The sequence below is a fragment of the Mustela erminea genome, chromosome X (assembly GCF_009829155.1).
Source record: "Mustela erminea isolate mMusErm1 chromosome X, mMusErm1.Pri, whole genome shotgun sequence".
NCBI classification, from domain to species: Eukaryota; Metazoa; Chordata; class Mammalia; order Carnivora; family Mustelidae; genus Mustela; species Mustela erminea.
Genome location: NC_045635.1, coordinates 30,148,723 through 30,175,143, shown reverse-complemented (window position 1 = coordinate 30,175,143; position 26,421 = coordinate 30,148,723). Strand labels below are relative to the sequence as shown.

The 26,421-nt window shown below is 35.6% G+C and overlaps 1 long non-coding RNA gene across 1 annotated transcript; it reads left to right on the top strand.

The window, feature by feature from the left end:
• Positions 1-1,083: 1,083 nt before the first annotated feature.
• Positions 1,084-21,110, top strand: LOC116583597. Its single transcript, XR_004282798.1, has 3 exons — positions 1,084-1,097; positions 4,980-4,984; positions 21,026-21,110. It is a non-coding gene; the product is annotated as an uncharacterized LOC116583597 (long non-coding RNA).
• Positions 21,111-26,421: the final 5,311 nt, after the last annotated feature.

Here is a 26,421-nt window from a genome sequence, read left to right as displayed (position 1 = left end):
TTGTCACCTTTTTTGAAAATCAATTGACCATAAATGTAAAGCTTTAGTTCTAGACTGTTAACTCTTTTTCATTGTACTATATGCTTATCTGTGAAACAATACCACACTGCCTTGATGACTATGGCTTTACATAAGTTTTGAAATTGAATAGTGTTTTATTCTTTTTCAATTGTTTTGGCTACTCTAGATCTTTTGCTTTTCCACATAAATTTTAGAATCAGCTTGCCAGTTCCTATATTAAAGCCTGCTGGAATTTTGTGAATATCAATTTCAAAAGTCAGAGTCAGTTATTTTACCAGCAAAATGGAATTATTTGGGAATAGCAGCAGAATTATAATTTGGGATATAAGCTATTAAAAACCTCTGGCAGGGGCGCCTGGGTGGCTCGGTGGTTAAAGCCTCTGCCTTCGGCTCAGGTCATGATCCCAGGGTCCTGGGATCGAGCCTCACATTGGGCTTTCTGCTTGGCAGGGAGCCTGCCTCCTCCTCCTCTCTCTCTCTGCCTGCCTCTCTGCCTACTTGTGATCAGTATGTCAAATAAAGTAAAAAATAATAATAATAAAATTTAAAAAATAAATAATTCATCCCTGGGCTACAAGAATGGTTCAACATTCACAAATCAATCAATGTGATAGAACAAATTAATATAAGAGAAGAACCACATGATCCTCTCAATTGATGCAGAAAAAGCATTTGACAAAATCCAGCATCTGTTCCTGATTAAAAAACTTCAAAGTATAAGGATAGAGGGAACATTCCTGAACTTCATAAAATCTATCTATGAAAGACCCACAACAAATATCATCCTCAATGGGAAAAACCTTGCAGCCTTCCCGTTGAGATCAGGAACAAGACAAGGAGGCCCACTCTCACCACTCTTGTTCAACATAGTATTAGAAGTCCTAGCAACAGCAATCAGACAACAAAGAGAAATAAAAGGTATCCAAATTGGCAATGAAGAAGTGAAACTCTCTCTCTTCGCAGATGACATGATTCTTTATATGGAAAACCCAAAAGACTCCACCCCCAAACTAGTAGAACTCATACAGCAATTCAGCAACATGGCAAGATACAAAGTCAATGTACAGAAATCAGTGGTTTTCTTATACACTAACAATGAAAATACAGAAAGGGAAATTAGAGAATCGATTCCATTTACTATAGCACCAAGAACCATAAGATACCTGGGAATAAACCTAACCAAAGAGGTAAAGGATCTGTACTCGAGGAACTACAGAACACTCATGAAAGAAATTGAAGAAGACACAAAAAGATGGAAGACCATTCCATGCTCTTGGATCGGAAGAATAAACATTGTTAAAATGTCTATACTGCCTAGAGCAATCTATACTTTTAATGCCATTCCGATCAAAATTCCACCAGTATTCTTCAAAGAGCTGGAGCAAATAATCCTAAAATTTGTATGGAATCAGAAGAGACCCCGAATCGCTAAGGAAATGTTGAAAAACAAAAATAAAACTGGGGGCATCACATTACCTGATTTCAAGCTTTATTACAAAGCTGTGATCACCAAGACAGCATGGTACGGGCATAAAAACAGACACATGGACCAGTGGAACAGAGTAGAGAGCCCAGATATGGACCCTCAACCCTATGGTCAATTACTCTTCAACAAAACAGGAAAAAATATACGGTGGAAAAAAGACAGTCTCTTCAATAAATGGTGCTGGGAAAACTGGACAGCTATATGTAGAAGAATGAAACTCGACCATTTTCTTACACTATACACAAAGATAAACTCAAAATGGATAAAAGACCTCAACGTGAGACAGGAATCCATCAGAATCCTAGAGGAGAACATAGGCAGTAATCTCTTCGATATCAGCCACAGCAACTTCTTTCAAGATACGTCTCCAAAGGCAAAGGAAACAAAAGCGAAAATAAACTTTTGGGACTTCATCAAAATCAAAAGATTCTGCACAGCCAAGGAAACAGTCAAAAAAACAAAGAGGCAACCCACGGAATGGGAGAAGATATTTGCAAATGACAGTACAGACAAAAGGTTGATATCCAGGATCTATAATGAACTCCTCTAACTCAACACACACAAAACAGATAATCATATCAAAAAATGGGCAGAAGAAATGAACAGACATTTCTCCAATGAAGACATACAAATGGCTATCAGATACATGAAAAAATGTTCATCATCACTAAGCCATCAGGGAGATTCAAATTAAAAACACATTGAGATATCACTTTTTATCAGTTAGAATGGCCAAAATTAACAAGACAGGAAACAACATGTGTTGGAGGGGATGTGGAGAAAGGGGAACCCTCTTACACTGTTGGTGGGAATGCAAGTTGGTGCAGCCACGTTGGAGAAGAGTGTGGAGATTCCTCAAGAATTTAAAAACAGAACTTCCCTATGACTATGCAATTGCACTCCTGGGTATTTACCCCAAAGATACAGATGTCATGAAAAGAAGTGCCATCTGTACCCCAATGTTTATAGCAGCAATGGCCACGGTCGCCAAACTATGGAAAGAACCAAGATGCCCTTCAATGGACGAATGTATAAGGAAAATGTGTATATGTAATGTGTATATGTACACTATGGAGTATTATGCTTCCATCAGAAAGAACGAATACCCAACTTTTGTAGCAACATGGGCAGGACTGGAAGAGATTATGCTGAGTGAAATAAGTCAAGCAGAGAGAGTCAATTATCATATGGTTTCACTTATTTGTGGAGCATAACAAATAGCATGGAGGACATGGGGAGTTAGAGAGGAGAAGGGAGTTGGGGGAAATTGGAAGGGGAGGTGAACCATGAGAGACTATGGACTCTGAAAAACAATCTGAGGGGTTTGAAGGGGCGGGGGGTGGGAGGTTGGGGTACCAGGTGGTGGGTATTATAGAGGGGATGGATTGCATGGAGCACTGGGTGTGGTGAAAAATAATGAATACTGTTATGCTGAAAATAAAAAAAAAAATTAAAGAAAAAAATAAAAAACCTCTGCCAAGTCCAGAGATCAAAGGAGAGGAACATCAGTTTATAGAGAAAAGGAGAAAGTTGGGAAGTGCTGCTTTGAAGGAAAGTCCATTGGAGGAAAGCAAAAGCTCAAGGTGGTGATGTTTTTCTCATTGGCTGAATTGTGGTATTTTCTTATTGGCTGAGCTTATTGCTGGGCATGGAGAATCTTGTCCTTCCTTCCCCTGGAGGAGTAAAGCAGGCTTCTTTCTGTTAGTGTCTGCAACTGATGATGAGTGGTAGGGGAAGAGAGCTCCCCATTCTGGCCTCCCAACACCATTTTAAATGAGGTTTTCTTTATTTGGTTTCACAAAGAGAATTGGAAGAAATTAATAGATCAATTTGGGAAGAATTACCATCTTCACAATATTGAGTCTTCTGATTCATGACTATTGCCATTAATTTACTTGTTCTTTATCTCAGAAATACTTTATAGTTTTCAATATACAAATCTTATACAGCTTTTGGTAAATTTACTTCTAAGTTTTTTATCCTGTTTGATATTTTGTGAATTAATTGCTTCTTCATTTCATTTTTGGAGTCATCATTGGTAATATATAGAAGTACAATTTATTTTTATAGTTGGATTTTATATACTACATAGGGAAGAAAAACAATTTTCCCTTTCCCTTTCTAGGTTTTTGGCTGAGACCCCTTATAATAAAAGATAGATTAAAAGGGGGAAAAAAGCCAGAAGTTTAATAACATGTTAAACATGGGAGATACCCAGGAAATTGAGTAATTCCCCAAAATGGCCCAAGCTACTACCTTAAATACCATCTCTAGGTAAACACAAAACAAGATGTTGGGGGGGCAGCTAGTTAAGAGAGATTATCAGGCAAAGCATAGTAATGAAGGATAAGGTTGTTATGCAGAATTAAGTCCATGCCCTCTCCATCATCAAAGTTTCTAGAGATTTAGTCAGTCATCTCATTCTGGTACAGAAAGGGAGACACCCTTACAAATAAGGATTTCTCATAAATGTAAATGTCCCTTACAAAAGGATAACTTCCACTTGGTTTTCATATTTTTTTCCAGTGTCTGCTGTTTCTTAAAAATTAACCCAGTTCAGGATTGTCCTTATGCCAAAGAGACATATTTCATAGTGGCAAATTTTCTTCCCCTTCTAGGAAAAATGGCTTATGGCCTGAAGCATACATGCTTTCCTTTAACTCTCTTCCCCTGTGGTTCTGTATAATACTCTGCAGGGACCTCTTCAACCTTTCCTGTGACATTAGATCTCAATGTGTTCTAACCAAAGGAACACTGGCAATACCTTTTAGGATATTGGTGCTTAACTTTTAATAGGTCTATGGTGGCATTGGTAATCTTCATCATTGTTTCAGTTCTGACTTCTCACTCTTGGTCATATGGGGTTGAGGAGATTATTTGTTGTATTGTTTATCCTTCATTTTGTTCTCTATATTTTCCTTTTGGAGATTTGAGAGTGGATATGTAGAAAAAATTCTCCTACTTCATTACATGTTCAACCAATAGTCCTAAAGTATGTTTTATTTTCACACTTGCTTTCTGAACTACTACCATCCGTAAGCTGGGAAATAAAGAATACAGAGATTAATTACCTAAGGTAATACAATTAGCCATGAGGAAAGGGAAAAAAATGCATCTAGCTCAAGGGTCATTTTTGGCTAACCTACTAATTACTTTATAATCTTGGACTTTAATTCTTATAGAAATGATTGCCACAACATGACAAGGAAGGCAAAGCAGAAAAAAGGAAGATGTTTAGTATCAAGAAAAATTTTTTCAACAGTCAACAGAAGCTGGAGAAAATGAGCCAAAAAGAACAGTTAATGTAGGTTTATATCAAAGTTTAAACCAGTTTTTTAAAACTTTGATTTCATCTTCCAATCTTTTCCCCACATAACACAGATACTATTTAAACGGTTGGATGCTTAGCCTAAATGTACATCTAGGGTTGCCACTCTCAGGTGGGACTTCAAAATCTTAAGAAATTGCCCAGAAGAGGTAGCTAAAGTATAATAGCCCCAAAGCAATCAATGGGCTTTAGGATCTCAAGTATTTTCTTTCAGGTTCAATTGTATTGCAATGCTTTTTAAAGAAATAGTTGCCATGGAAACCTCAGTAATCTACCTTTTGAGATTTACATGATTTTTTTTCACGCTATTCCTCTGGTGAATTTATTGTTCCTATAAAACAGACAGTGGAGGGAAGTCGGGGCTAAATGCTATGATTTTATCTTCTTACTTGGTGGTTCCAAGTGAGACTACAGGAAATTATCTTCTGCCATGTAGAGTTTGTTTTTTGGGGTAAAGGAGCAGTCGGCCCTTATACTCACACAGCTGCAGGCTATTAAAATCAAACAGAATGCAATCAAAATAAATTCAAACATCAGAATGCAACACTTTTAAGTTATTCTTTAGTTGTGCCTATTCATACACAACTCTTGGAAAATCAAGCATGAGATAAACTGCTCTAACCCATAGTTAGTTTTCAAACAATATGTAAGTAATCGATTGACTGTATTCTACTATTGGTCCAAAGGGACATGTGTATACTGGCCTAGACTTTGTTAATAATTCATAGAAAACAGAGAGGATTCCCTAGCTTTCTGAGCTGGTAGTTCTTAAATGAATTTTTAAAAACCTACAGAATTTCTCATAATGACTTTTATCCAGATGCTGCTTCATAAATGAATCTATGTTTCTTACTCTCTCTTCATCTCTCTTTAAAATGGTTTGTACAGCTTTTTTGTTTCTCAAAAATTTTTTGATTAAATTCATTCATTATCTCCAAAGAATTTAAAAGTGAAGATTTCCTTTATGCCATATCTAAGTGTGAAGCCCCAAAAAGTTACAACAAGTAAAGAGTGACTATGGAAAATGACTATAAATAGTGACAAATGGAAAATGTCAGAAAATCACAAGACATTCAGGCAGTTGGATGTTTTCGTGACATGTAGCATATCTATTTTTCCTCAAAATAGCATTTTTTTCTCCAATCTCTCTGTCCATACACAATCATGATGATAAACAGAAAAATCTACTTCACATTCCAATTACAGTAATGTATATATCCATTTTTATATGATGTCCTTTGAGTGGATGATGTAGGGATCATTTCCAATTTTATTGCAAATATACTATAGGTCCCAAACTTTTGTACTTAGAAAATTAAATCATGTGTTCCATTTGGACTTGTGTACAGAGTCACTTAAATTTTTCTACATTATTTAACTAACTATATTTTCATAAGTTGATCTCACATTTTTATTACTATTAGAGTTTAACCTGAAAACATGACCAATATCAAATTTGAAATATATGCTCATTTACATTGAAAATTTTGTTTTCAAATTCATTGGTAAGGTGAAAGGAGGGAAGGAGGAGACTATTAAGATAAATACATATCATATTAAAATCAATTAAAAAATACTGGCATACACTATGGATATGAACTTGGTCAATTTTCATTTTATAAAGTCATAATGCAGGACTTTTTCCAACTACTCACAAGAATGTTATTCTCATCATTTATTATTTTTTATTAATAATGTTGAAAAACATAATTATTGATATTGAGTTTTATTTTTAATGTTTTATTAATGCTCCACTTTAAAATGTTTTTATTTCTTCCCTTCTTTTTGAAAGGTACATCCATTTTCTGATTAGGAGAACTACACAATTTTCTATTATTGCAAACTTTTGTTTATTCAAAATTTTAATAAACTAACATTTGTAATTCTAAAATTTTCTATTAAGTTCTTTCATATGTTCAATCTATTTATAAGTGATTCTTATTAAGATAATATTGTAAGCATATAAATGTTCATTTTTGAGCATTTGTAAGCAATAAATGTTCATTTTTAAACAGGAACCAAACAACATTTCTTAATATAGGATTTTATAGTCAGTTATTATAAATATTCAGTAATGTTCTCTTCAAAATGACATTTCCTTTATGGGGAGCAAGGGTAAAATTACCCACTAAGAGTTAGCAGCACTCACTAAACAATAACTATTCTATAAAACTTTGACCTAATTTAGATATTGGAAAATAAGGACAGACATTCCTACTTACAGGCTTTGTCTATTACAGTCAGAGCTCACTACTGCTAAGAATGTAGGCCATAGTCTTTCTGAAAAGGTAAAATTGATATTTTAATAAAGTGCTTTATAGCAAGATTTTACTATGCTGAAAAAATGCTTATGAGAGAGTTCTGAAAATGCACATCTACACTGAGCTTTAGAAAAGCAAATATGGGGATGTGTTATATTCTCAGAAGTGCTTTGCTTATCCATTATTTAGCATGTTTCAGTTGAAGTGTCAATATTTGCTAATTCAGTGAGCTATAGATAGGTAAGGACTTATAAATTCTTTCCCTCTTCTGATTTTAGATGTGCCTGCATCTCTTTTCCCATCCATTGTATCATGAAGAATATTAAATTACTGGTCTAGCTACAAGGTGGAAAAAGGAAATTCCCATGAGTTTTTTGTTTTATTTTGTTTTTACTTAGTTTGCTAGTTTCTTCTTTTTAAATTTTTATTTATTTTTTAAATTTCTTTTCAGTGTTCCAGAATTCATTGTTTATGCACCACACCCAGTGCTCCATGCAACACATGCCAGTTTGTTTCTTTCCTTTCCTCTCTCTCTCTTCCTCCTCCTCTTCTTCTCTTCAAAAGTATATGTATATCAAGTTCTGGATTTTAGTGGGTCCCAAAGGTTTAGGAGAGAAATAATGTGACCAAAGCATTATTTCATGGGAGTATGTCTAAGAATTGTGCAGAATTCATGAAAAATCATAATCCATAAATTCAATAAATCCAATGAATCTCCAAGCAGAGAAATGAATTTTTTAAAACCCTACAAAAAGTAACATCACAGTGAAACTTCAGAATTAAAGAGGCAAATATAATATAGTAAAACAATGTAGAATAAAAGATGGTCTTCAAATGAACAGCAGTTGCACTTATAGCTGATTTTTAACAGTAATTAAAGTTGGAAAAGAATATAATACTATCAAAGTGCTAAAAAATATACTACATATCAAAATCTTTGGAATGTTGTTAAAGCTGTAGTTTGATGGAAATTTAGAAATTTAAATGCATATATGAAAAAAGGAAGGTTAAAAACTAATAAACTAAATGACCACATCAATACTATGGGGCAAAAATTAGCAAAATAAGCCTAAATGATTCAGAAGAATGTAAATGGTAATGATAAAATCATATATTAATAAATATAAAATAAACATATATTAGAGATCATGAACAAGCCAAAAGTTGACTCTTTGAAATGACTAACAATTTGAAAAAATTGGTGAGGACTAAGAAATTCCATATGTAAGACAACACAAATAATTAACTACAGGAATGAAAAAGAATGCATCTCTACAAAGCCTCCAGTTGTTAAAAAAATAAGAAAATATGTGAAAAATTTTATGCCAAAAATTTGGACAAAATCAAATAAAACTTTCATTTAAATATAGAATTGCAATCACCTAGGAATATATCTAAACAAAAGGTATCCAATATGTCTACATGTAAAACCATATAATTTCAAAATTCATTAAGGGAATAGACATAAATGGAGAGGTATACCATGTTTATGGATTGGTAAGTTCAATAATATAAAGATACCAATTGTTCCCAAATTTATTTATAAACTCAATGTAATTCCAGTCAAAATCCTTACAGAATTTTTATGGAATTTTATAAGCTGTTTCTGTAATGTACCTGGGAAAAAATGGGATACATACAGATAAGTGATTTTGAAAGTAAAGTTATTAAGTCATTTGGACACAATGATATATTAACAAAGCAAGGGAATGGACTAAAAAGACCCAAAATGACTGTTGTATGTCAAATGGCCACTTGATTCATGATAGATATAGTTCTTGCATAAAAATGGCAAAAAAGGGTCATTTTAATATTTGGTTTGGGGAAAACTGTTTATCCTTATTAAATAAAAGTAAATTGGATCTTTAATTCGCATAGTACACAAAAATCAATTCCACATAGATATATGCTCTAAAGTGTAAAGTCTAAAATAATAAAGGTTTTAAAATATAATACAGTAGGAAATCCTTCAGAATTCTTAAGTAAGACACATTTGCACCAATGATTCAGAAATAGGACTGATAAATTTGAAAATGTTAAAATTAAGAACTTTTGTTTATTAAAAGACAAAGAGCAAAAAGATATCCTACAGAGTAGGAAAATAGACTTATCATATATACAACTGGCAAGTGACTTAAAGAACTCTAACAAATTAATTAGAAAAAGACAGATATCTTGATAGAAAAAAAGATGGGAAAAATATTGAACAGGGATCAATAAAAGAGTTGCTGGAGAAAAGGTAAACTTACAATGTACTTCCATATTGCACAGTTTGTTGAAACAATTAAAAACTATGACATACCCAAGTGATGAGAATGGTATAGAACAATGGAAACTCTTACAAACTGCTTATAAACTTATAAACTGCTGTGTGGAATTTAAATCGTAAACCATTTTAGAACATAGTTTGTCATAGACTAGTAATTTTGAAGATGCATGTAGCTGATGGTTTTGCAATTACATGTCAAACGCTTTAGAAAAGCATGTGCATAAGCATGAGGATTTCTGTACAATATTTATTTCAGTGTTTGTTTAATAGTCTGAAGTGAAAGTAACGTAAATGTACACTAAAACTAAAATGGTAAGTTGTAGTATATTCCATATGAGAGAACAGTATCAACGATAAAATCAAACAATTTACAGCTGCATTCAACAAGCCTTATATTAAGAGAAAGAAACCAAATATAAAAGGATATGAGTTGTATTTTTGTGTTTATAAGGATTTCAAGAATAGGTAAAGAAAAGTATATTTTCTAGAAATATATGATCAAACTTTAAAAAAAACAATGAAGTATGAGATAGATAAGGGAGCCTCTGAAAACTGGTCATGTTATACTTGACAGGCATTCACATTTTCTACTTTCTGTATCTTTGTTGCATTTATCTTTTAAAATATTTTTTTAAATATTACTTAGAAACCACATTTTTTTTGGCAAAATCTTCACAGCTACACTGCTGACATACCTTTAAATATTACTTGCTAATAACAGAAGTAGATCTGCTAGCAGTAATGGAGGAATGAGAGAGAAGATTGTTTCTGCCCCAGTCAAGCTCAAATTTCCTTTCTAGCATTGAACTTGAGAGCAAGCAATCAACAAATTCTCTGCCTCTTTAGAAAGATGCAGACATTCTGATGATGGCAACTTAGTGGTCACTGTTACAACCTTTTCTTGGGAAAATACATAAAAGAATGTGACAATGATGGGCTTTTCTCAAAAGCACTCAATAGAAGATCACAAAGAGGAGCTATTCAGAAAAAAAGAGGTTATGAAAAGAGAGATAATTCAGGAAATGTGAATCATGGAATTATTTTGAACTATAGGAAGAGGTCAAGTTGGTGGAATCAATATTGACTATCTGTCAAATAATTTAGGAAGGGGAGCAATATGGTATGTATTTTTAGCATGTATATAATATGTGTCATTAAAAAATTATATTCTGAATTGCCTATCCCAGAGTTCCCTTAAAATCAATTATCCCCTATTAGGAAAACATCATGATAAGGGCTCTGATGTTAGCATCACCCAAGAAAACAAAATAGATTTACTGCTTTACTCGCTAGTAAGGCAAATATGTGCATGTGTATTTGTATGTCTTCTCAGAAAATAGTAGGAAGCTAAGGACTAGGTGGAGTGAAGCAACCAGTCAAAATTCTGTGGCAGTGATATGGTGAAGGATATTTTATAAATAAGGCTGATTAATGTTTATTGCATAGTGTATTACATTGATGTAATACATTTATTTGGTCTCCTCATGCCCAGATCTGTCTCACTCATGGATACTTCGTGTATGTTCACTAAGGTCACTATGACCAAGGTCAACCATGAAAAGCTAGATTCATAGACACTACTTGAACTAAAAACAACTTTAATATGTATTATTAATATGACTACCACAGCAGTGTGTGCCTTCTTCATAGTATAGTCCAGAGAAGTAACTTCACTTTCTCTCTCAAGTCCTACTTGCCATGAGTCACATTAGAGTCACTGCTCTTTGAATATAAGTCATCCATTTTTACCCCATGCAAAGATCCCATGAACCATACAAGTTATAGAACAGCTTTCTGTTCTTCCACAATTTTTTTTATAATGTGCAATTCTTCATCAGTGAAGTGCATCAGAACTGCCCACTCATATTGTCTAGGTGTATGCAGGCCTGCAATTATTTGAAGCACACATATAAGCACTGTAATCCCAAATCTTCTAGGGCAGTAATTCTAAAAGTGTGATTCCTGGGCAGCAACATCAGCACCTGGCAACTTTTTAGAAATGCAATAACTTTTGGCCCCACTCCAGACCTATTGAAGGAGAAACTCTCAGGAATGGAGACCAGTAATCTGTGTTACAAGTTCTTCAGTTGATTCTTATGTATACTTAAATTTGAGAACCACTGATCAAGGTGGTTGGTAATAATGATTAAGTTTTCTGTTCCTTCTGAGAGCCACACATTTTTGAGACCTATTTCTCAAGAGCAGGTGAACAAAAACAAGAGCAGACTTGTGCTAGCACAATGCTTACATACCAGGTCATTCTCTAGTTAGGCTGCCATGACAATATAACTTAACAATAATAAAGATTTTATATCTTGGAAAGTGATTCTGGACATTTTTTCAAAGCACAGATTATGAAGCTTGTCTGTGTGGGTTTGTTTTCTAGTTCTGACTGCACTAATTGTGTTGCCTTGAGCAATTTACTTAACCTCTCTATGCCTCTTGGGCTCCCTGCTCAGTGGGGTTAACAATATAACATTATTCATAGGATTATGTGAGATTAAATAATATACATAAATTTTTAGAGTAATATCTGGATTGACAGCTTTATATAAATACTTGACATTATTAATACTAAGGAGAATGTTAGAAAGAACAGACAGCTGACATAGGAGAAAACCAGGTAGCAAATTTGTTGAAAGAACAGACAGCAGTTAACCTGGACAAAGGAAGACTAAGAAAATACATTATAACTGTCTTTATAACCTGTTGCACACAATAACAATGTTATAAACAAAAAGTGGTCATAAGGGCGCCTGGGTGGCTCAGTGGGTTAAGCCGCTGCCTTCGGCTCAGGTCATGATCTCAGGGTCCTGGGATCGAGTCCCGCATCGGGCTCTCTGCTCGGCAGGGAGCCTGCTTCCTCCTCTCTCTCTCTGCCTGCCTCTCTGCCTACTTGTAATCTCTCTGTCAAATAAATACATAAAAAATCTTTAAAAAAAAAAAGTGGTCATAAGAAGGCAATCTTTGGCTCAACATGAATGTATGCCATATGTTAAAGTATATTTCAGATGTTAATATATCGAAATAGGGTAAAACTCAATGATAATGTGTACTGGATATAGCATTAGTGATTGCTGTCCCTGATCTCTGTCTTTTGTCTAACATGCTCTTTTTTTTTTTTTTTTGAGATTTCATTCATTTATTAGACAGAGAGAGACAGTGAGAGAGGAAACACAAGCAGGGGGAGTAGGAGAGGGAGAAGCCAGCTTCCTGCTGAGCAGGGAGCCTGATGCAGGTCTCAATCCCAGTACTCTGGGATCATGACTTGAGACGAAGGCAGACACTTAACGACTGAGCCATCCATGCGCCCCTATAACCTGTTCTTTAATGTAACTGGGAAAAGATCTTATATTGGGAATGGGAGGGAGTGAGAGGATTAGGAAGTGATAGCTACTGTATTTTGGGGGAGTTTCTGACTTCAGTGTACAGTCAGTTATGTAAAGCATAAGCTTCATTCTCTTTGCTTTTGTGCTTTTGACAGTACAGGCTGTTTGAAAAACGTACTCTTTTCTTACACTCACAATAGAGTGACCCCATATTTTATGGGATTAAAATTTTGGATACCATACAGTATGTTATATTGGAGTTTTAAGGAAATCTTATTTAGATTACTAAAGAGACTCTATTCTAAGCCCCTCTGAGTGGACCTCAGCTGCCCAGACTTCCAAACTTCACTCTAGGACCCCTCAAACATTTCCACAATCAAGAAACTGCCCAGAAGGTCACCTCAAAGATGCTGCTCCAAAACAAAGTCTGTTGTTCATTTGTCTAATCTGATTTGTCAATGAATTGTTAAAGATATTGAACAGCACCCAAAGTCCCATGTACTTCTTTGTTTTTCCTTATGCGACTTCCCAAAAGATACTTACCTACTTGTTTATTTATTTAGCACCAAAAGGGCATGATCCTGTTCTGTTTGATTTATCACTGTAAACTCAGTACCAAAAAGAGATACAGCATGAACAAGTACACTAAATAGGTATTGAATTAATGAACAAATAAATAAATGAACACATATATCTTCTAAGAACAGATGACCACGTTTAAAATAATGTACTATATCTAAAATCTGCCAGGGAACTACCAACAAAATTGAATACATACAATAAATTTAGTGTTGTGTACATTTAATAAACATCATGACCAGACTTAAGATATTAATATTTGCATTTCACTGATATTAAAATTCATGTCATTTTCCTCATAAGAGATGAAAAAGCTCACTTCTTACTTTATCAATGTTAATTATAATGTAAAACACATTTTAATGTCATAATGGATGAGAAAATTAATCTCTGCAAACTGGTGAAGCATTATTTAAATTACTAATTGGATTTCAATAAGCATTTAGTAGATTATCAATGATTTTAACTCTGTGTAATGAGTGATTGGAAACCTTATAAAATATGGCATGTTAATATCAAAGAATCTGAATAACAAAAACAACTCAGAAGTATGAGATTTTAGGGAACTGTTAAAAAGACATTCAAAGTTTAAGGACATGGAGCTCATGTTAAACAATCAAAGTCTACTTATCTAACATGTAGATAAATATTTGATTATAATAATCATTTTTCAGAATGCAGAAAAATGCAGAAACCTAAGGAAAATTATAACTTCAGGGAGAGAGAGCAACAGAAGGAACAATTTGCTGTGGAAATGATACCAGTGACAGAAATTCCAGAAGCAATATGAGTTACTGGTTTGGCAGCCTTGAATTCAGATTTGACTCTACCACTGACAAGCTGAAAGACTTAGGCAAATTATAAAAACTTTCTAAGCCTGTCCACCCTTTTCAATACATATCTTCCTTGACTTATGATGGTGTTACATCCTGATTAACCCATTCTAAATTGAAAATAACCTAATCCAAAAATGCATCTAATACACTAACCCACCAAATATTGTAGCTTAGCTCAGCCTACCTTAAACCTGTTCAGAACACTTGCATTAGCCTACAACGGAGCAAAATCATAACAGAAAGTCTAATTTATAATAAAGTGTTGAATGACTCATGTAATTGATTGATCACTGTACTGAAAGGGAAAAGCAGAATGGTTGCTAAGTGTATCAGTTGTTTACCCTTGTGATCACACGGCTGACTGGGAGCTGGGGCTCACTACCTCTGCCCAGCATAATGGGGGAGTATTGTACAATACTCTAGCCCCAGGAAAGGATTAAAATTCAAACTCTGAGGTAATATATATCATTTTCATATCATTGCTTGAAAAATCTTAAATTGAATCATTTTAAGGTGGGGATTGTCTGTATTTCTCTTTCCTCCTTTATTTTTCTTTTCTCTTTTCCTCCTTTGCCTCCCAGCCTCCCCTGCAACCACCTTCATTCATATGCCCTCACACAGAATTTGTTTGAGAACTCCAAATTTCTTTCTTTATAAATATAGTACATTTTTTAGCAGTATTATGACCATAAAATCTCATTGCTTAATCCATGCATAAGTCCTATTTTCCTTCTGTGGGAGGGGGACATGTTCCCTATACAAAAGGCTGGTAAACATAAGGACAGATACAGTGAAGACCAAATTTAGTGCAGAGAAACATTTTACTCCAACTGAAATAATGGACATAAGTGTTGTAATTTTTTTAGTCTTTCTCTCTCTCTTTCTTTCTTTCTTTCAGAGGGAGATATAGAGAGAGTGAGAGCAGGATAAGGAGCAGAGGGGGAAAGAATATCAAGCAGACTTTGTGCTGAGTGTGGAGCCAAATATATGTCTCTATCTCATGACCCTGAGATCATGACCTGAGCTGAAATCAAGAGTTGGATGCTTAACCAACTGAGCCACCCAGATACCCAGTATTGTAATTAAAAGTAATGGAATAAAGTATCTTGGGGTTCAACAACAAGGATTTCTGTAATGAATATGAATATAATTAACAAGATGTAAGATACCTGAAGTTACAATTTATTGAAACATTTAACTCCTATAGTAGATTTTCATAGTCTTCTGAGAATGACATGAAAGTTTTCAAAGATTCATTCAAGTAACCTCCCTTCCTACCCCAACAATTATCATACATTTCAAGCCAGATATTCCTTTTGTCAAGGAGAGGGATAAAAACTGTTTTGTCTCAATGGCCTTCAATGTTTTTCTTTTTTGAAAGATTTTATTTATTTACTTATTTGACAGAAAGAGAAAGAGAGCACAAGCAGGGGGAGTGGGAGAAGTGGGCTCCCTGCTGAGCAGGGAGCCCAATGCTGGGCTTAATCCCAGTACCCTGGGATCATGATCTAAGCCAAAGGCAGATGTTCAGTTGACTGAGCCACCCAGGTGCCCTGGGCCTTCAATGGTTTAAAACAAGAATCGATTTCTTTAGAAAACTACCACAGCAATTGGAGCAACACTTAGCTGTACTTTTCAAGCTGCTATTTACTATACTTATTCTGGTTAGAATGAGCCACAGGAATAATTTTAAACTAAAAACTGAGGTCTGGCTTCCATTTTAGCACCGGACAAACTAGCACTGGTGCAGGGAAGAGGAGTGGGGTTTTTCTTTTCTTTTTCTTTCTTTTTTTTTTTTTAATCATGCCAATCATCTCAGCTCTGTTTTACAAACTATTTCTGGAAGTACAGTGAAAATTCATGGGCTCAGATAGGCCAGAAATAGGAACTTACCTTAGGGAGATTTGACCAGTTGGTTGGAACTTAATAGTAATGAGACTGAATTATCTGTTATGAACCAATGGAGTATGTTCTGTTCTACAGCCTCAGGCTAATTCTTGAAATTTAGCCAATCACCTAAGCATTGCATACCAGACTGAACTGGATGAATCAGCAAAACTATATCTCCTGACTACAAAAATGTCTAAAATATATGCCCTACTCTTCTGAATTAGTATCATTATGTTAGGATTTGGCGTGAAACAAATGGATTTGATTATAAACTAATAAACTAAGCTGAGCCCATCTCCCAAACTTCCTCTGATATCAATTATCTTTAAGTTTTAAATTATACCTGTAAGCCAGAGTCAGGTCCAGCACAAGAAAAAAAAAAGGCAGGATAATAAGGTCTCCCTGTCTGGAAATGATTAATTCTAGGATGTAGCTCATGCTAGACTGAGAGCTCATATTTATGATCAAGTCTCTCAGATCCCACCAGCATCCCTAGCATATCCCAAGCACAAAAGAGACATTTATACAGTGACTGATAACATGTCAAAAGACTTTGGTTGAGCATTTTGTCAAGGATCAACTCCCAAAAGACCACCAGAAATAACTGTTGATCAAGCAAGTCTAAGTTTACTGGATACACTGTAATTAGAGAGAATACCTTAACAGGCAGTTAGCAGCATCTCAAAGTGAGAAAATTAGGGAAACATCTTTATAGGGTTTTGGGGCCTTGGATAGATGATTTTAAGGTGGGTCTTGCAATGTAGGAAATTGACCAGGAATGGACAAAGTTTATAACATAATAGCCTTCAATTAATTGATAGGCACAGTGAAGCAAGGGCTTGAAATAGTCTGGATGTTAGTCTTCATAAAAAAGCTCATTAATTGGCTTATACTTTTACCTTTGGGGAGTTGTACTTCTTGGTGTAAAAGCTAAGGCATTTTTTTCTTGCTATTGGTATAATTTAATATAGGGAAAGAACATATGCCTGGTCCCAGTACTGTTTAACATAGAGACAGGAAATAATGCTGGTTTTAGGTAATTATAAATTAAATGAAAAGTAATTAAACCTTTATAGAACCACTTAATGACAAAAATCATCTTCATGAATTAGTCACATCTACCTAATTGCAAGAAATTACTATCTCAGTGTAAAGAATTCAGTAATATATTCTTAGTTAATTCTTTCCATGTTTACTCTATGTCTTCCTGAAAGTAATTGAACAGACTGGTAGAGTAATCACCCCTTTTCTGAGGTACTCAATGCTTTGTATCAATTTTAATTAACTATTTTTGACACTCAAGAGTTTTTGCCTCTGTACATCTGCCTAACTTATTTTTCCATACTCCATGTGGGAGGCATTAAAGGATAAGAGAAGACTTTGAATTTTTTTTCATCTTTCTGGTAATTAATATTTATGGCATTTCAAATGTTGGTATTTTATCATATATAGGTAAAACTTTCATTTTTTGAGTTAATTATTTCAGGTTCTGATTGGAAGATTAATCTCTTTGGCTACATTATCTTCCATGAATATTCTAGATTTTTGCTTCCTCCACTTTTCTTCACTAGCCAATAGCATTCTATCCTGCAGTAAACTTGTAGAAATCCCTTTGTTTCCACTTTCTCTAAAATATAATTTTCTTATTCCTTTCTTGATTTACTGTTGTTTAATGCAGTTTTAGAAGGAAAAGGAGAAAAGAGTGCATACTTGGTCTGTCATTTTTACCGAAAGACTTTTTAGTTGATTTTGTGCACTAATTTGTATATTTGTTTTTAAATGGTTATTAGGTAATGAAATCTTGCTACTCTAAAATATAAATCTTAAGGGAAAGCAAAATAGAATGGTGAAAAATAACTGTAGATTGAGTTAATCCAGTTCTAGTTCCAGTTTTGATGATTCTAGCTTTATGAAGTTGAACAAGTCACTTAACCTTTTTGATTTCAGTACCTTCATCTGTGAAACAATTGAGTTGTTTTGCATGTCCTTCTAAATTTCTTCTAATGCTAATATGCTGATTCTATTTAATACCAAGACAAGATATCTAAATCAACTGTGTTGGAGTACAAAACAACTTGATTATTTTAGCACAAATTTTATGGCCATTAAATCTCAAATCCCAGCTTTTTGGTCTCAAGTCTCAGGTCTACATGCATTAAAGTATTTTAATACATTTGTCAATATAGACATAGGGCAACTAAATATACTACAATTCAATTCAATTCTGATACTATCTGATGTTAGTATCAGATTTCACAGGTATGAGAGCTCAGTCCCACAAGACTACCTCCACTTCAGATGCCAGTCACAAGTATCAGGTCCTGAGGTTATCCTCATTTCTGTCAGACTTGGCTACTAAGTTTGAGATTCTCATCACCTACTTCAAGTTTGATAATTTGCTTGAATGACTCACATAACTCAAAAGTTATACTTACTATTATTTTTGTTATGAAAGATACAAATGAACAGCCAGATAAGAGATACATAGGGCAAGGCCTGGAAGTATCCTGAGTGCAGGAGCTTCTGTCTTGTGAAGTTGGGATATGCCATTCTCCCAGCACATGGATGTGTTCTCCAATCCAAAAACTTCCCAAACTCCTTCATTTAGGGGTTGTTAAGGAGGATTCAAGGCATAGGCATAATTTTGGCCAGTGGCAATTAACTCAATCTCCAGCGCCTCTCCACTCTCCTGAGGCTGTGCATAAGGGTGAAATTTCCAAAGTTCTTATCAAGGCTTGATGCATTCTGGAATCAGTCCCCAACCTATAACTATTTATTGGCCCATCATGACTTGCCTCATTAGAACAAAAGATATTCCTATCACCTTTATCATAAAAAATTCCAGTGGTTTTAGGAGCTCTGTGCCAGGAAACAGGAACAAAGATAAAATATTTTTCTTATTATAATATATAATATGTATGTATATTTACATATACAGAGAGAAATTTAATGTCTATTTCCTTCCCATTTTAAAAATCAGTAAAAAATCTCTTAAAAAAGTCTTAGATTTTGATTCATTTCTTTATTAAAGAAACTTTTATGAAACTGATTAGACTACACAAGCAAACAATATATAGAATTTTACCCACATCTTCAATTTGTTTCATCAGGGGCATGACTACTCCCTTGTGGTATATTAGATATTTAAGGAAGCTATGTAAGCTCTTCAAGTCACAAGAGTACCATTTTGTAAATTGCAACTTCAATGGATTATTAACTTTTTATATAATATATTTCAATTAAAACAAAATTGGATCTCAATGAAATCAAATGGTTGATGCTACGTTTAGTCTATGAGCAGGAGAGTGAGCACTGGAAATGCTGCTTGAAGACATATTACCTACAAGAAATCCAATCACTTTAGAAGTGAGCTCCCTCATATTTGACTGCAGGCAACCACACAAAATGAGTGGATATATATCTTATCACTTCATCTTCCTCAGAAATTCTCCCAGATATTATCTCCAATATAAAGTAATCCTCATCTGAATACTACAAAAATATCCACTTTTAAAAATCCAGCTTGAAAGGTCTTGGTAGTAATTTCCCCTCACACAGTTATTTTGAATAAGTTAGAACTCTTCAAACCTACTATATTTATAGACCTAGATTGTTTCTGTGCACTTAAAATTATACTCTGATAATGACAGACTCATTTTTGAAAGTAGAATTAACTATTTATTGCCCAATAAGGGCACATCTGAGTGCACTGAAGAACAGTTATTAAAAACCCACATTGCCTGCACTTTCATAAACTGGCTTATTTTTGAATTCTAATTTAAGGCCTTAGTACAGTCACTGAATTCTATAGAAAGAAGAGACATTTTGACATATTTATTTATAGTATTTCTCATTTATTGATTTTTGTTATACTACTTTGTAAGGTTTTTCACTAGCCACTCCTGTTAGTGTTCCAATTGGCCTGTATATACAACCCACTGAGAAATGAGTCCATTAAACTGTGTTTCTATTAGTATAATACAAGTTCTATATCATGCCAGCTTAGAGTAAATATTTGATGGAACATTTTTCTCCCTCTTGAGATCTTTTGACTTTATCCTCCACCCACACACATCTGTGCTTCTAATTTAAATAAATTGGCTTAGTACTTCCTTATTCTGACTGAATTAAGTCTTTTGTGATACCTATTTCTAATGTAGCCAAGTTTTTAGTTCCATCCTTTAAAAGTGTATCTTTTGGTTCTGTTTGTAAGCAAATCTTGATAGTAGGAATATTTCTAAGTTCCTAAGGATAATATTCCTTCTTTCCTTCCTTTTTCCCATTCTGTTAAAAACAAAAACAAAAGCAAAAACAAAAACAAAAAACAAACAAACAAAAAACCCACAAGTGAATTTTTTTTTTAAAAAATTACTGCTTTGGGGCACCTGGGTGGCTCAGTGGGTTAAAGTCTCCACCTTTGGCTCGGGTCATGATCCCAGGGTCCTGGGATCAAGTCCCACATCAGGCTCTCTGCTCAGCAGGGACCCTGCTTCCCCTCTTCTCTCTCTCCCTGCCTCTCTGCCTACTTGAGATCTCTGTCTGTCAAATAAATAAATAAAATATTTAAAAAAATAAAAAGATTAAAAAATAAAAATACTGTTTCATCATTTGACCATTGTGGGTGTATTGCAATTTTTCTCACTTCATGGAGTAAATGAACTAGTTTATAAAACATGATGAACTTGAAAAAACTCAAGTCAGTTTAATATAACTTTACTAGATGAAAAAGGCCTTTCAGATATGGGATACCAACTGATCATTTGTAGCTAGCACCTCCCGTGGCATGGCTTTTCTAATGTAATGGAGAACACCCATGTCATATAAATGAGCCAAAATGGCTTCTGTATGTTGTTTATTTCTTCACTGCAGGTTTAGATCCATTAGTTTAAAGGGCCCTGAAGCCCACCTCAAATATTTCCACATTCCAGTTATTATTTTTTTCATTAAGATATAATTGACATGTAACACGGTCTATGTTTGAGGAATACAACATGTTAATTTAATACATTTACATATTACAATTCAGGGGAAGGAGTCAAGTTGGCAGAGGAGTAACAGGCTGAGACGACATCAGGTAGCAGGAGATCAGCTAGATAGTTTATCAAACCATTCTGAACACCTACAAATCCAACAGGAGATCAAAGAGAAGAAGAGCAGCAATTCTAGAAACAGAAAATCGACCGCTTTCTGAAAGCTAGGACTGGCAGAGAAGTGAATCCAAAGCGACGGGAAGATAGACCCCATGGGGAGGGGCCGGCTCCCCGCAAGTGGTGGAGCAATGGAGCACAAAATCAGAACTTTTAAAAATCTGCTGCACTGGGGCACATCGCTCCAGAGGCTAAGTTGGGGTGAAGCCCACACAGGGACAGCATGATCTCAGGTCCCGGGGGGCCACAGAAGGATCAGGGGTGTCTGAGTGTCACAGAGCTCGCAGGTATTAGAGCAGGGAAGCTGGCTACAGAGATGGAGCCAAGGAGTGAGCTCTCAACTTGGGGTTACCTTAAACTGTGATCCATGGCATAGTCAGACCACTGATCTGTGAGCAGGGACCCCACAAGTGGCAGACCTGGGGGGACCCCCCCCTTCCGGAAGAGCAGTAGGGATCTGCTGGGTTTGGAGACTCAGGGCGGGGCTGCATGCCAGAGACAGAGACGTTTGGTCACAGGCTGGGTGAACTCGGAGCGCAGCTGGAGGCCAGGGAGATGGGAGTGATTGAGTGCTTTTCTCTGAGTGCACATTGAGGAGTGGGGCTCCCAAGTTCTAGGCTCCTCTGGGCCAGAGATTGGGAGACCACCATTTTTATTCCCACCCTCTGGAACTCTACAGAAAGTGTTCAGGGAACAAAAGCTCCTGAAAGCAAACCCAAGCAGATTATGTAGCCCGGACCCTGGCAGGGGCGGTGCAATTCCGCCTCAGGCAAAGACACTTGAGAATCACGGCAACAGGCCCCTCCCCCAGAAAATCCGCAAGAAATCCAGCCAAGATCAAGCTCACTTATCAAGGAGTACAGTAGGATTCCAGGGGAGAAAGCAAAGCATGGAATTCATGGCTTTTTCCCCATGATTCATTAGTCTTGCAAAGTTAATTATTTTTTTTTTAATTTTTTTTCTTATTCTAATTTTTTTAAACTAACAAGTTTTTTTTTTTAAGATTTTATTTATTTATTTGACAGACAGAGATCACAAGTAGGGAGAGAGGCAGAGAGAGAGGAAGGGAAGCAGGCTCCCCGCTGAGCAGAGAGACCAATGCGGGGCTCGATCCCAGGACCCTGGGATCATGACCTGAGCTGAAGGCAGAGGCTTTAACCCACTGAGCCACCCAGGCGCCCCTTATTCTAATTTTTTTAAACTTTTATTCTTTCCTTTTTTAATGTTTTTTAACTAGTTTATCTTAACAATACCTTTCATAAAAAAAATCTTTTTGAACATTCATTATTATAGTCATATTTTATCCTTCACTGTATCTAACTTTATTTTTTTGTATACACATAGGGTTTTTTCTTCTAAAAAATTTGGGATACAACTTCTTCATCAAAATATATCAAAATATACCCTAAATCTAGCACAGGGCTTTGTTCTAGTCTCCAGCCTGAGCAAATTCTCTCCACTTTCTTTTTCTTTTTCTTCCTTTTCCCAACCAACTTATCAACTCCTTTTTTAGAATTTTTTTTTTAATTTTCATCTTTATAGTCATATTCCATCCCTTCATCATGTTTACCTTTATATGTGTGTGTGTGTGTATGTTTTTCTTTCTTTAAAATTTTGGGAGGTAGTTTCTTCTAAGAGACCAAAATACTCCCAAAATTAAGTGGGTGGCTCTGTTCTATTCACCAGTCTAATATATATATATTTTCTTTTTTTTTTAATTTTTCAAAATTTCTTTTACATATTACAATTCAAACAAGCAGATTTTCAACTTTTTAGAGCATGCTTGGTTTGCATATTTCACAAAACCACACCCAACATATGCCAGCCATAGGTAAGGGAAGCCTTGTTAAAAGATCCAAGTTGCTGCTATCCATTGGAACTCTTTGACCCAGGCACTTCCTGCTGTGCTATTGAATGACATCACCTTGATATTTAGACACCTTTTCTGAGAGCTCCTGGGAGTTCTCATGCTTTCAGCCCCTTCTGACTAAGGACAATGCAGCTAGCCTCTCTATAGCCCAGGACCCTGGGATCATGACCTGAGCCGAAGGCAGTGGCTTAACCAACTGAGCCACCCAGGTGTCCCTTTTTCTTCCATCATTTTAATGTGTTCTGCCTTTCTTCTATTTTTTTTCTCTCTATGAAATTTACTATGTATATTCTATATAAGCAGCACTATGTCAAGAGGCATGGGGTATACACAGATTAAAAATATACAATTCACATTCTCAAATTTTCAGTATAAATCATTTTAAAATCTTTTATTTACATAAGATATATGAAAGGATTATAGTTTCATTTACTCAAACATAATGGTTCTAAGAAATTTATTTTATTTGAAGCAGTGGCTATAAAAAGAAGTAACGTTTTCATTATTTGAAGAAATATCTACCAAGCAAAGGGAAAAAGGCCCAAATACTTAATTTATAAAGAACAATGATTTGGGAAATTGAAAAGATATTTGAAATTTACATTATTTCAGGAAAAAAAGGACAAAATAGAGAAGAAGAAACAAACATCTCTTCAACTCTATGTCAATTTTGGTTTACTTCTACACTTAGATTAACTTACACATTCATATATTGCAAAATATATATGTGCACATTGGCATTTGATTTTGTAAATTGAAAACTTCTGCTACTTTCAGAAATTTAGATTCATCTTTTGCAACATTTGAGTGTCTCCCATGTGCCAAGCAGAGTTCTAAAAAGCAGGTTATGTTAAACCAGGGCAATGACAGTTTTGCAGGTCTCCAGAGAAAACAAGAGAAAATGTCAGTATAATAAGGACATCCCCCCCACCAAAATAAAACTTCAGCATCCATTCAAAGTGCCTTTGAGGGAGCTGTGGAATTCTAGACCATATACCAAGGAACCCGGGAGGAGGCTTGCCTAGCTGTGTTGGGTAATAGGCAGACAGATCTCAGTCACAGCTGTGGAACCTTCAGCCCCTCTTAGACAGTTGCCTATGGACAAGAGAACATTTGCAGAAATTCAGGTCTCCAGAAGAGAAGTCCCAGCACATTTCTGGAACAAAAACATATATATTTGGACATAACAGAACGGGTAAGAGAAATGGCTTGACTTTGCATCATCCCTATCCCAAGGCAACACAGCTATGGCCAAGAAAGGTCTCCTAGCCCATCATTTCTCTTGCAGAGGAAAAGGAGAGTGTGTACATGAGCACCTGGCTTTCCCCCTGGTACGGGAACTGCCAAAGGAGTTCATTTCTCTCTCACCCCATCCAAAGTACTAAATTGTGAACCACATGACTAGAGGATGAAAAGAAGCTGTGAGAGCTGCAAATAGGACTCTCAGAAAGCATTCAAGATACACAGATCCTCCTAAGTGCTTCAAAGATTTCATCAAGGAGCCCATCCATGCACAGGTAGGAATGCTTCACTTATGGATCTCCTCCATCCCAGCTGTCCCACAGGGAAGCCCAGTGTGCAGTGTACCTCATGCACACACCACTCCACCCTGTGACTGGCTCTCTGTGCAAGTTCCTGATGGTGGTGCTGAGAACAAGCTTTGGCAGATGGAAAAACTGAAAGCTGGCCCAAATCTGCAGGCCAGAGAGAGAACATAGTTGTGAGCTTTAGCTCCACCTTTGAGAAAACTAGAGAGGTTGTCAGCACTTCTCCTGGTGCCTAGCAGGATACTGAGAAAGCATACAAGCTTAAGAATTCTGCCATGAGAGGGAGCAAAAAGCATGGGACAGGTGTGTCCATAGAAAGTTTGAGATATCGGTGCCTGGATGGCTCAGTGGGTTAAATCCTCTGCTTTGGGCTCAGATCACGATTCCAGGGTTCTGGAATTGAGCCCTGCATCAGGATCTCTGCTCAGCAGGGAGCCTGCTTCTCTCTCTCTCTCTCTCTCTCTGCCTCTCTGCCTACTTGTGATCTCTCTCTGTCAAATAAATAAATAAAACCTTAAAAAAGAAAAAAAAAGTTTGAGATAGCCTCAGAATCTCTAGAAGGGCTGACAGAAGTTATCTCTCTCCCAAAAGCAGATAGTAAAGACTTGAGGAAGTGATGGCTACTTCAAATGGAAAGAGTAACACAAACTTCATGAGAAATCAAGGTAATATGACACCACTTAAGATCACAATAAATTCTAGTAATTGAACCCAAAGACGTGAAGAACTGTAATTTACTTGACAAGGAATCCAAAATAGCTGTCTTTGTTTTTTACCTTTAAAAATACATATTTGCAGGAACAATTCCCATTCTCTAAGACTCTTGGGAAAAAAGATCCATTTTGGGGAAGGTAAAACAAACAGTGGACAAGAATGTAGCACCATCCCCCCAATCACCAGCCCCCAGGTCCCCAGGTCCCGGGCTTGGCTAGTGCTGACTGGAGGTGAGCCCAGGAGTCCAGTGAACCTGCTCTCTCCAGCCTGGAATTCATACAGGACAGGCTTTATGTCTACATTCCTCTCTCCAAACTCCAGAAACACTTAAAGGGTCCTTTGTACCCACCCACAGGAAACTGGGAAGCTGGGAAGGGGGAGCTGAAAACACACATTTGGTATCAAAAATAGCTGTTTTGAGAAAACTCAATGAGCTACAAGAAAACACAGAAAGACAATGCAGGAAACCAGGAAAACAATACACAAAAAGAAAAGCAAAGAGATAAAAACCATATAAAAGAACCACACAGAGATTCTGGAGCTGAAGAATACAATGAAATAAATGAAAAATGCAACACAGACCATGAAGATCAGGACGAATAAAGCAGAAGAAAGAATCTGTGAGTTACAAGGAATTTTGAAATTATCCATTCAGAGGAGAACAAAGAAAAAAGATCTGTGTGATATCATCAAAAGTACCAATTTGCAAATTATTAGAGTTCCAGAAGGAGAAGAGAAGAAAGAGGCAGAAAGATTTTTTAAATGAATAACAGCTAAGAACTTGCAAAATGTGGGGAGATATTTGGATATCTAAGCTCATGAAGCTCATAGTCAACAAAAAAAATCTGAGGAGATCCTCTTCAAGATACATTATAATAAAATTGTCTACCAGAAACTCACTTCAACTTTAAGGACACACATAGGTTTAAAGAAAAGGGATGGAAAAAGATATTACAAGAAAAGAGAAACCAAAGAGAGCAGGGTAAATTATACTTACATCAGTCAAAATAGACTTTAAGCTAAAAAGAATAACAAGAAACAAAGGTCATTATATAATGATAAAGAGGTCAATTCACCAAGAGGATAAAACAACTATAAATTTAAATGCTCCCAACACAGGAGCACCAAAATATATTAAGCAAAT